Raw genomic sequence first — 11,269 nt, 5'->3', positions numbered from 1 at the left:
TAAGCACTGGGGTCAGGACAAAGTAAACAGGTTGGATACAGTCCCTGTCTAACATGGGACTTCCAGCCTTAATCCCCATTTTATAGATGAGATTAACTGAGGCAAAGAGAAGTAAAGTGACTTGCCCAAGGTCAAGTAGCAGACAAGTAGCAGAGTGAGGATTAGAACCCAGGCCCTTCGGACTCCCAGGCCCGTGCTCTTTGTATTAAGACACGCTGACTAACCTTTGGTGACAGTACAACGGGGCAGATTCTGGATCCATTTGACAGATGATAGTTCCTTTGAATATGATTTGCCACATCCAAATGATACTGATATGTTTGGGGGAATTACCAAACATTCTAATGATCACCGCAACTCTCACCTCCAAATACATGTAAGTTGCAATCATTAATCTTCAAAGAAAACTGTAGTTAATTCATTCACATAAAGAGATATTGCAACTTAGTTAAAAGATCAGAAGACTGAAAATCTGGAGATCTGAGTTCTAGTTCCAGTTCGGGCCTGCCAGGAGATCTTACGTTATTTAACCTCCTGGGGCCTCAGTTTCCTCATCTGTAAACTAAGGATAATACAGAGTGGCATATTTGGCAATCTAGTCCCAATTATGTTGGGATGCTGTTGGGATGCTAAGAGGCACATCACTTAACTTTTCTGTTACTCGTTTTTCTCATCTGTAAAATGGGAGTGATACCTAACTCTCCCTAAATTTCTCCATGATGGGGAGAAATTGTTTCCAATCTGACTGTATCTCACCGGCTGCTTTGGCACATAATTGAGGGAAGGGGCCTAAGGGAAAGAGCCCAGGGTGAGTCAGGGAACCTGTGTTCAAATCCCAGCTCCACCACTTTGCCCACTGTGTGACCTTTGGCCAGTTTTATACTTCAGTTTCCTCATCTGTAAAATGGGGAAGAAATATCCATTCCTCCACCCCTTCTTCACTGAGCTCCACGTGGGTTTAGGGTTGGTGTCTGTCTTTATTATCTTGCATATACTTTAGCATTCCCCTCTCAGGATTGCATCTGGAGATTTTCAAGGATTCTTATCAGTCATGGTTATGAGAAAGAGAGTCAAGTAGAGGCCTACCCTTTCCACTCCTAGCTTGGGCAGTGGCTAGTGAGTGGAAGGCGATGTACTACAAGTCAAAACTCACTTGTACTGGGCAGCAGTGGCATGGGACAGTCGAGGGCGGAGATTTAAGTTGACTGGGAGGAAGAAGGCAGTGGTAAAACATTTCCGGATTTTGACCAAGAAAAGTCTATGGATACACTACCAGAGCGATTGCAGATGGAGAGTGGGGCATTCTGGGACAGATGTGTCCATGGAGTCGCTATGGGTCGGAAACAACTCGGCAGCCTAAGTCAAGACTTCAGCATTTAGAACAGTACTGGGCATATAGTAGGTACTTAATAAATACCACAATTTTGATTATTTAGTGCTTAATAAATACCATGATTATTAATATGGCTTTTTTCAATGGCAAGTTTGTAATTTCTGTCTGATTCCTCTATTAGTTTGATTCACAAATGGATTATTTCTCTTCAGAGGTCTAACATTTTCTGTTTCCTTCTCTACCTAGATCCTTATTTCTGGCTTATAAAAATCAGCACCCAGCAGCACCTGTTCAAAACACAGTTCAAGGACAGTCTGGTTTTCTAGAAGACATAAACATCAGCTCCAGTTGGCTATTTGTATTTCCATGATCTGAATGACATATATTCCAAAAGCTGGTTGCATTTGTCAAGCCACTTGTCATTTTATGATATAACGGAAGAAGGTGAAATGGCCCAAGCTGACATTTACTGGTGGATGAAATAGGATTTACATCTAGCAAGCAACCAAATGAATTAGGTCTGCCAAGTCCTCTGACTCCTAGTGTTCTTTCCTCTAGGCAACATTATTTCCATAGGTGTCTTATCCCTGTTTTACAGAAGAGGAACCCGATGTCCAGAGAGATTATATGATTTGCCCAAAGTTACATACCAGGCCAGATGCAGAGCTGGAATTGGAACCCAAGACTCCTGATTATACCTCCCCTGCTCTTTCCACTCTCAGATCAAGTCTCCCAGATATATACAGTATATAGTTGTACATGGGACTTATTATGGAAATATGTATCTTCAACACATTCCCATATTCCATAGATACAGTGAAAGAATGTCCTAGGAAACCAAAATGATCCTCAACCCTATATATTAATATTGTTTTTTACATACCTGTTAGTATCATAATATGGGCATAATCTGAAAATCATTCAAGTTATGTTAGTAACTGAATGGTGTCATGAAAGAGTGTTACCTTTTAAATTAGGATTCATGTCATTCATTGAATAGTAGTCATAGAGGTCCTCTCCTATGAACTGACACTATCGTGGCAGGAGAGTTTTTGTGCGCCGATGAAGTTTAGAGCTATGGCATAGAGAGTTACCCATAATGGAAAAGTCTGAGCCAAAGCATCAAAGTTGATTCACCAGCAGTGGCATGGGAAAGAGGCAAAAGGCAGATAATCAAGTGATCAAAACATTGACAACTGCTGAGACTCAAGTTCTTTACTGTGCGGAAGAAGGCAATGGTGAACCACTTCCATGATGCCTGTTTACTTGTTTTGTTGTCTGTCCCCCGCCCTCTTCTAGACTGTGAGCCCATTGTTGGGTAGGGATTGTCTCTACTGGTTGCTGAATCATACTTTCCAAGCATTTAGTACATTGCTGTGCACACAGTAAATGTTCAATATTACTGAATCAATGAATATCTTTATCAAGAAAACTCTTTGGATGCACATACAAGAATGACTTTATGGCAGAACATGGGATACTCTGGAGAGGCTGTGTTCATGGAGCTGCTTTGGATCAGAAATGATTCACCTGAAGAAGAAGAAGAGTGCACTGGTATGATTTTGCAAGAGTCCAATGGAAATAAAAAACATAACCCCCACCATAAATACATTATTTACTACTTCCACTTCTACTGATAACAAATGAGGTACATGTTAAGTGTTTACTTTGTGCCCAGCACTAGGATAGACCCCAGATAATCAGATTAGACACTGTCTCTTCTCACACAGAGATCATGGTCTAAGTAGGAAGGAGAAGGATTGAATCCCCATTTTACAATTCAGGAAATTGAGGCATAAAAAAGTTAAGTGATTTGCCCAAGGTCACACAGCAACCAAGTGGTGGAACTGGAATTAAAACCCAGATCTTCTGACTCCAAAGACTGTGCCCTTTCCAGTAGGTGACACTTTGAGATATTATTTGCTCTTATTATTATTGAATGCTATTAATAATTATTATTATCCGTGGCTCACTGGAAAGAGCACGGGCTTTGGAGTCAGAAGTCATGGGTTCGAATCCCAGCTCTGCCACTTCCCAGCTGTGTGACTTTGGGCAAGTCACTTAACTTCTCGGTGCCTCAGTTCCCTCATCCGTAAAATGGGGATCAAGACTGTGAGCCCCATGTGGGACAACCTGATTCCCCTGTGTCTACCCCAGCGCTTAGAACAGTGCTCGGCACATAGTAAGCGCTTAACAAATGCAAACATTATTATTATCATGGTATTTATTAAGCATTTACTATGTGTCAAGCACTGTTTTAAGTCCTGGGGTGGATACAAGCAAATAGGGTTGGACCCAGTCAGTCCTGTCCCACCTGGGACTCACAATCTCAATCCCCATTTTACAGATGAGGTAACTGACCCCAGAGAAATGAAGTGACTTGCCCAAAGTAGCACAGCAAACAAGTGGTTGAGCCAGGATTAGAACCCATGACTTTCTTAGAGAAGCAGCGTGGCTCAGTGGAAAGAGCACGGGCTTTGGAGTCAGAGGTCATGGGTTCGAAGCCCGGCTCTGCCACTTGTCAGCTGTGTGACTGTGAGCAAGTCACTTCACTTCTCTGTGCCTCAGTTACCTCATCTGTAAAATGGGGATTAAGACTGTGAGCCCCACGTGGGACAACCTGATTCTCATGTGTCTACCCCAGCGCTTAGAACAGTGCTCAGCACATAGTAAGCGCTTAACAAATACCAACATTGTTATTATTATTATTCTGACTCTTAGGCCTATACTCTATCCACTTTGCCATGCTGCTTTTCCTATTATTTGCTCATTGGATTTTCTTTAGATTTGCTCCCCATTTTTATTTTTCTCAGGCTTTGTGCCTTTGGCTACATGCTAGTTGCTTCCCTGGTGCTTTCTTTTTTCTCTTTTTTTCTTTTAAGGGGAGAAAAAACTCCCTCCCTTTAGTAGGAAACAGCTTCACTGCAAGGCTCATTGGTCAGAGATGCGGAGACAATGGGACTAAAATGTTCTTTTCCTTATGCCTGATTTTGTTTGTGTATCATTTTCTTTCCCTTCCAGGAATCAGTGGCAGCTGTGCTTGTCCATCAGTTGTGGCAGAACTCTGTAAGTGAAGGGTTCCTTGGAAACTTTATGTTTCACTTTTTCCTAGAAAGTCAACACACAAAGAAATGTTTCTCTATGAATAGTGGATAGTGCCTGTGAAGTTTGGATGGGCCACTGGCCAAATTTTTATTGGGGGAGTAAAGTGTTTCGGGAGAATCTTCTCATCCTGGCTTAATCTTTGAAGGGAATAGCCTTCAGAATCTGCTTTTTTTTCCCTACGTTTTTGGAATGCATCTTTTTAGTTTTTCATAATCCATCAGAAAAATTTGCTGTGGGAGACTTTGGCTTAAACCTTGCGACATAGGCCTTCCTAATTTTATTTCTTTTCCTTTTACATACAAAAACAGCCCAAACCAAATTCCTTCCAGGCAACCCCTTGACTCTTTACTATCACTTGTCTCCAGGGCACTCTATGTCAATCAACCAATAACATTTAGTTGGCATCTGCAGAGTGCAGAGTATTAAGTACTTGAGAGTACAAAAGATATAGATGACAAAATCCCTAACCATAAGAGGTTTTCAATCTAATGGGGGAGATAGACCAAAGAATTTGCAGATAGGAGGAAGAAGGTCTTAATCTATGGTAGAAAATCCCCATTTAGGAACAAGGTAAAGTTGTGGGCACGTAATCACTTGCATATATTGAATCCACCTCTGCATCAGGCAGAAACTCCTTATCATCGACTTTAAAGCAATCACCTTACCCTCTCCTACTTCTTCTTGCTACTTTCCTACTCCAACCCGGCCTGCACACTTTGTTCTTCTAATGCCAAACTATTCACTGATATCAATTTGGCTACTTCATCACCCCATCTGGTACACACCCTCCTATGGCCTGCAACACCCTCCCTCTTAATATCCACCAGATGATCACTCTCCTCACTTTCAAAGCCTTAATGAAGGCACATCTCTTCCAAGAGGCCTTCCTAAATCCTCATTTCTTCTTCTCCCACCTTGTGTGTCATCCTTGCACTTGAATTTGCATCCTTTATTCACCCTTCCCTCAACCAACGCTACAGCACCTAGGTACCTATCCATGATATATTTATATTAATGTCTGTCTCATCCTCTATACCGTAAGCTTATTTGGGGCAAAGAACCTATCTACCAACTCTGTCATATAGTATTCTCTCCAGCTCTCAGTAAAGTGCTCTGCATACAGTAAGCACTAAATAAATACCATTGATTGACTATAAACTCCTCGAGAGCAGGAATCATGTCTACCAACCCTACTGTACTCTCGTCAGTGTTGAATACAATGTTCTGCACATAGTAAGCATTCAATAAAATCAAAGTTGGACAGAACATGCAAAATCAACCAAAGATGCTTATTGAATGCTTACTATGTGCAGAATACTACTCCGAGGACTTAAAAGTTGCACAAAAATGCAACATGGGATTACAAGTGCAACAATACTGGAGTGATACATGAGGTGACTGAGAACGCAATGTGATGATGTGGTCAGCGAGGAGGCTGATACAGTAATCAAGCTAGGGGTAAGGTAAGTGATGAGCTCCTTATCTTCCCTCCCAAACCCTGTCCTCTCCCTGACTTTCCTGTCACTGTGGACGGCACTACCATCTTTCCCGTCTCATAGGCGTGTCATCTTGTGTCATCTTGTCTTGTGTCATCTTGTGTCATCCTGTCATCTTGGTGTCATCCTTGACTCAGCTCTCTCATTCACCCCACACAACCAATCTGTTACCAACACCTTCCAGTCTCACCTTCACAATATCGCCAAGATCCGTCCTTTCCTCTCCATCCAAACTGCTACCTTGCTGGTACAAGTTCTCAAAATATCCCGACTGGATTATTGCATCAGCCTCTTCTCTGATCTCCCATCCTCCTGTCTCTCCCCGCTTCAGTCTATTCTTCACTCTGCTGTCCAGATTATTTTTCTACAGGAACACTCTGGGCATGTCACTCCCCTCCTCAAAAACCTCCAGCGGTTGCTTATCGACCTTCACGTGCCGCAAAAACTCCTCTCTCTTGGCTTCACAGCTCTCCATCACCTTGCCCCCTTTTACCTCACCTCTCTCCTTCTACAGCCCATCCTGCACACTCCACTCCACTTCTTTGCTGCTCATCTCCTCACTGTTCCTCGTTCTTGTCTGTCCCGCCATTGACCCCTGGCCCACATCCTACCTCTGACCTGGAATTCCCTCCCTCCACAAATCTGCCAAACTAACTCTCTCCCCCTCTTCAAAGCCCTACAGAGAGCTCACCTCCTCCAGGAGGCCTTCCCAAACTGAGCCCTCTCTTTTCCTCTGCTCCTCCTCCTCCCCTCCCCATTGCCCCTACTTCCTCCCTCTGCTCTAGCCCCTTCCCCTCCCCCCAGCACTTGTGTATATTTGCATATATTATTTTTTACTCTATTTTATTAATGTGTATATATCTATTCTATATACTATATTCTATATTCTATTCTATATCTATACTCTATCTTTTGTGATGGAATTAATCCCTATTTGTTTTGTTTTGCTGTTTGTCTCCCGTTTTAGACTGTGAGTCCATAGTTGTGCAGGGATTGGCGCTATCTGTTGCCAAATTGTACATTCTATCTGCTTAGTACAGTGCTCGACCCATAGTAAGCACTCAATAAATACGATTGAATGAATGAATGCTTGAATTAATGTGGTAGCAGTTCGGATGGAGAGTAAAGGACACAATGCCTCATGGGGTTCACAATCTATTTGGGAGACTGAGTACTTCATTCCTGTTTTCCAGATGTGGAAACTGAGGCACAGAGAAGTTATAGATTGCCCAATGTCACACAACAGGCAAGTGGAGGGGGGTCGGGATGAGAAACTTGGCACTGTGAGCCTGTTGTTGGAGAGGGATTGTTTCTACCTATTGCCATATTATACTTTCCAAGCACTTAGTACAGTGATCTGCACACAGTAAGTGCTCAGTAAATATGATTGAATTGTTGTCTCCCAGCCTCGGGCTCCTGAAAGCACTTTGTGTTCAATTCTGGATGTGTTAGTCTGGACAGAAGATAACAGAGATGAACCCTGACTAGCTTGTATCTTACCCCAGTGCTTAGTACAGTGCCTGGCACAAAGGAAGTACTTAAATACCACTAAAAAAACCAAAAAAAAAATCTTGCAGCTTCTACCACAGATGTCCCTCTGGAATGGATTTGGCTGAGGTCTATTAATCCAGCTTTCTGTTCCACTTCACAATTGTAGCTCCCTTTTACTGTTAAGGTCTTCTCATGTTTGCTGCTACGGTCTCTTCCATGGCCAAAAGCAGGGATTTACTGGTCCACCAGCCTTCGGGCCAGGGGAGAGCCCCAAGCACTCAATGTGTGACTGCCTCAAACAATGTAGTAGGACTAATAATTATCATCCTCTCAGTAGTAGGAACAGTAGCATGTATTGATCATCCACTGCTACAGTGCCCTACACTGGGGTGCTTGGAAAGTTCAGAATAAACACAACACTTCACCTGGCCACAAGGAGCTTACACTCTGATGGGGTTGACAAACATGGATCATATTTGTTGAAAGAAATTATGGATAAGAACACAATTGCTGTGTGGTGGAGGGTGGGGTGAATACCAACTGCCCAAAGGATAGAGAGCCAAGTACAGGATACAGACCCCAAAAAAGTAGAAAATGTGACAAAGGAAGCATTAAAATCTAAGAACTTTTGACTCCAGTAAATGAACTGAATCTGGAGATTTTGGATCTGATAGTCTATATACTCTTTTTTTTTTTTTTTTTACATCTCATATCTATTATATGTTTTCTCTGGGGCACAGGACACCTTGCTGTTTTAATTTTTCCATTAACTGACGGTGTGAGGGTCTTCTCAGCTGCTCATCTGAATCCATCCGTATGCATCACGGCCTCATTATTTCTGGAAATGAGATTATATCAGGGGCCTATAGGCTCTACTTGAAATTGCCTCAGTTTCATCCAGAATTTTTAATAAGAGCTAGTTTTTACTTTACCATGAGAGAGAGAGAGAGAGCATTCATAATTACATTGTTTGATAATCTTATTAGCTTTGAGTCCCAACTTCTCACGATTTACAGCCAGTGAAGATTAATAAGAATCGGTTCTAAAATGGAAAGTTGAATTGAAATGTACAGAAGAGGAATGAAAAAAAAATTTTTTTTTTTCCATTGCTCTGTAATTTCCATGTTATATAACATCAAAACTACATTTACTTTCACATAGCTATTCAAGGTGGCACAGGTGAGGCTAATGAATAAATGGCAGGGTACCCTAAAAGCAGCTAGTAAGAGAGCTGAAATTGGGAAACCAAAAGTAGGGTGGAGAGAGGAAGTGTTTTAAGGACACAGTAAAACAATGCCATAAACAGTGCTGCATCCCAGCTGAAGACTAATAGCAATAATTACGGTATTTGTTAAGCGCTTACTAAAAATCCAAAGGTGGTTTACCACCACCTCCTTCCCAAGCTATAAACTTGAGTCTCCATCCTCTACTCTTCCATGCTTCTGCTGTCCAGAAAAGGGGAGCTTTGCCTTGTAATAATAATAATAATATTGGTATTTGTTAAGTGCTTACTATTTGTAGAGCACTGTTCTAAGCACTGGGGTAGATACAGGGTAATCAGGGTGTCCCACACAAGGCTCACAGTCTTAATCCCCATTTTACAGATGAGGTAACTGAGGCACAGAGAAGTTAAGTGGCTTGCCCACAGTCACACAGCTCACAAGTGGCAGAGCCGGGATTCAAACCCATGACCTCTGACTCCCAAGCCCACGCTCTTTCCATTGAGCCACACTGCTTCCCTATGTAGAAGATTGCCAACACTCACTAAAAACTGACCAATCTAGGAATGGAATGGGTAGGCCTCTGCTTGACTCTCCATCCTATAGCCAAGACTGATAGAGTACTGGAAACTCTCCAGGTGCCAGTCTGAGAGGGACAGCATTTATGCACATCTCTGTAATTTATATTAATGTCTGTCTCTCCTAGACTGTAAGCTCCTTGTGGGCAGGGAATGTGTGTGTCTACTGCTATATCATACTCTCCCAAGTACTTAGTACACTGCTCTGCAACCAGTAACTGCTCAATAAATACCACTGATCGACTGATGTTGAAAACATCAAATAATTATACAATACAACAAGGATCCAACCTTGTGTGGATCATCAACACAAACACAAGCTCATTGTGGGCAGGGAATGTGTCTGGTATATTGTACTCTCCCAATTGCTTTGCACAGTGCTATGCACACAGCGCTCTGCACACAGCAAGCATTCAATAAATATGACTGAAAGATGGTAGAAACAAAATAATTGTACAAAATGAGGGATAATTTTTTGGATGGAACACAAGCACACATATACACATCCATATGTATCTATACACACACGGTTATTATGGGCAGGGAATATATCTGTTTTATTGTACTCTCCCGAGTACTTAGTACAGTGCTCTGTGCTCAGTAAGCGCTCAATACGACTGACATGATACACAGTATTTATGCATATATCTATAATTCTATTTATATTGATGTCTGTTCACTTATTTTGATGTCTGTCTTCCCTACCTCTAGACTGTAAGCCTGTTGTAGGCAGGGATTGTCTCTCTTTACTGTTGTACTGTACTTTCAAAGTGCTTAGTACAGTGCTCTGCTCACAGTAAGCTCAATAAATATGACAATGAATGTTTATACACATACAATACATAGATCTATATGTGTGTGCATAGATCTCCATAATGTATGAGTGTATTATGGGTATGTGTCATACGTTATGTATATATATTTGTATATATATTCCATCTACACTCACTCCCTTGGTGAACTTATTTGCTCCCACGGCTTCAACTCTCATCTCTGTGTAAATGACACCCAAGTCTACATCTCATCCCCTGTTCTCTCTCCCTCCAGGATCGTAGCTCCTCCTGACTTCAGGGCAACTCCACCTGGATGTCTGCCAGCTACCTACAACTCAACATGTCCAAGACATTGCCCCTTACTTTCCCTCCCAAACCCTGTCCTCTCCCTGACTTTTCCATCACTGTGGATGACACTACCATCCTTCCCATCTCAAACTCACAACCTTTGTGTCATCCTTGACTCTGCTTTCTCATTCACCTCACACATCCAATCTGTCACCCAAACCTGCCAGTCTCACCTTCACAACATCGGCAAGATCTGCCCTTTCCTCTCCACCCAAACTGCTACCATGTTAGTACAATCACTCATCCTATCACGACTGGATTACTGCATCAGCCTCCTTTCTGACCTCCCAATCTCCTGTAGTTCCCCACTTCAGGCCATAGTTCACTCTGTCCAGATTACCTTTCTACAGAAATGCTCTGGGCATGTCACCACCCTCCTCAAAAATCTCCAGTAGTTGCCTATCATCCTCTGTTCCAAGCAAAAACTCCTCACTATTGACTTCAAAGCTACCATCACCTTGCCCTTCCTACCTCACCTCCCTTCTCTCCTCTACAGCTCAGCCCGCACACTCTGCAAACTTCACATGAAACAAAAACTCTGCACTCTTGGCTTCAAAGCTCTCCATCACCTTGCCTTCTCCTACCTCACCTCCCTTCTCTCTTTCTACTGCCCACCTCGTACTCTCCGCTCCTCTGATGCTCACCTCCTCACTGGCCCCTATTCACATCTATCAAGCTCTTGGGACAGTACAACAGATAGCGGGAACAGTCCCTGTCCTTGAGAAGCTTACAATTTACACGACAGCTGTATCTGAATGTAGAGCTCTCTCTAATGTCCTGCATCATCATATGAGACATACGAGGCAAAAAATAAACTCACCTGAAAAACATCAGTCCAAAATTGTTGGAGACATTCCACTCCAGTCCATCAATGTAAAAGCGGTGTTAGAAGTACTTCTCAATGATTCTGAAAATGGAAATCTCA

The sequence above is a fragment of the Ornithorhynchus anatinus genome, chromosome 1, assembly GCF_004115215.2.
Source record: "Ornithorhynchus anatinus isolate Pmale09 chromosome 1, mOrnAna1.pri.v4, whole genome shotgun sequence".
NCBI classification, from domain to species: domain Eukaryota; kingdom Metazoa; phylum Chordata; class Mammalia; order Monotremata; family Ornithorhynchidae; genus Ornithorhynchus; species Ornithorhynchus anatinus.
Note: the sequence above shows the minus strand (reverse complement) of the source record.